Source organism: Fragaria vesca, linkage group LG3 (genome assembly GCF_000184155.1).
Source record: "Fragaria vesca subsp. vesca linkage group LG3, FraVesHawaii_1.0, whole genome shotgun sequence".
NCBI classification, from domain to species: domain Eukaryota; kingdom Viridiplantae; phylum Streptophyta; class Magnoliopsida; order Rosales; family Rosaceae; genus Fragaria; species Fragaria vesca.
Genome location: NC_020493.1, coordinates 11,181,981 through 11,183,613, shown reverse-complemented (window position 1 = coordinate 11,183,613; position 1,633 = coordinate 11,181,981).

Sequence of the window (1,633 nt, the reverse complement as noted above, 5' to 3'; positions counted from 1 at the left end):
TCCATCTACTATTCCGCATTAAAAAAACTTAAAAATTCTTCAACGTACCGACCAAGGTGCGCAGTATATACTAGGAAATCTCAACAGTTAATGTTGATACTTAACTTTTATTTAAATAATCAAACAGTGTGATAAATATAATATTCTAACGATTTTTTATATTGGTTTAAGTACATCTCGATGTTTTAAATCATCTCTTTAATAAAACTTGTGAAATTAATATCGGATGAACTCCCTTTCAATCGAGGAAGAAACCTATGAGGCTCAATCAAATCGAAATAACAAGAGGGAAGAAGGAATTGAGCGTCTCAAGATTTTAGTCATATATCTGCTATTCTAATCGCCGATACTCTCGCCATCTTCCCTGTTGACGTTGCCATGCCCGACACTATTGTTTCCATTCAGGCCCGGATTTGAATAGAGGCACAAGAGGCATGGGACTCAGGGCCCAAAAAATATCTTTTTATAGTTGTCCAAAAAAAAATTTAATAGTTTTTAGGCTGTGCGATCTGACATGAATTAAAGACAACTATCCTAAAATAAAGACAATTACACTTAATGAGGGACTCAAACCATCAATTACTACTTTAAATTTATACCCATAAAAAAAGTTAAAATATTAAATAGAAGCAACCAAACACGATTAGGTAAGATATTTGTTGTATATATATGATTTATAATACAATTAGGATTACTAAACCATGTTCTAGGATATTCTCTATGTGTGCCTTGGCCTTATGCCAATAGGATATGTAGTTAGACTAGATCTATGTATTCATATCCTTACCATATTGGTATTGTGTAATTCCCTATATAAAGGGCACCTATCAATGAATAAGATGATGATTCTCTTGCTATCTTTTTGTCTTTATCATTAATCATTCATCACGTTATCATGCACTTTGTTCTAACCCTAGAGCCAACAGCCCACCATTTTTTTCTAAACCCTAAAAACCAAAACCCTAAAATCGGGCAGCCTTGTTTTTCCCGATTTCCGACCAAAATTCCGACTGCCCTCTGCCGGAATTTTATATCCCCAGAAAGCTCTCTCCGCCCCGGATCCAACGTCGCCGGTCTCACCCTGAGAACCGGTCGGAAAGTCTCCGAACCGGCCGCCAGAAGATTCCAGACCGCCGTCGCTACCGACCACCGGTTCACCACCTTCCCTTGCTCCGATCAACCTGAAATTTTGACAGCAGCTTCCCCATCCAGAGCTGCTCCTCCTATCAAATTTTCAGCCCCAAATTCGAAGTATAAGTAGGCGAAACGTTATTTCTCCTCTCGGCAGCCTCTAGAAATGTATGTTTTTTGAAACCTTAAACTTTTCTAAGTTCAATAACTCGGGGAGGATAAAATCCTTTCCTCCCTTCTCCATCTCCATTCTATGCTTGGGATTTTGTGCGTGCAGGTACCCAAATCCCGGAATTTTATTCGCGGGTCAAGAGTGTGTTTGATCACTCTTGTTTCTTTGTCCGGGTTGTGTTTGATCAACCCCGACCTTTCACCGGATTGTGTTTGATCAATCCGAGGCCTTTTTTCTGAATTGTGTTTGATCAATTCGCAGCTTTTTCAGATTGTGTATGATCAATCCGAAGGACAAACCATTAAAAAACATCATTTGTGACCTCTATCG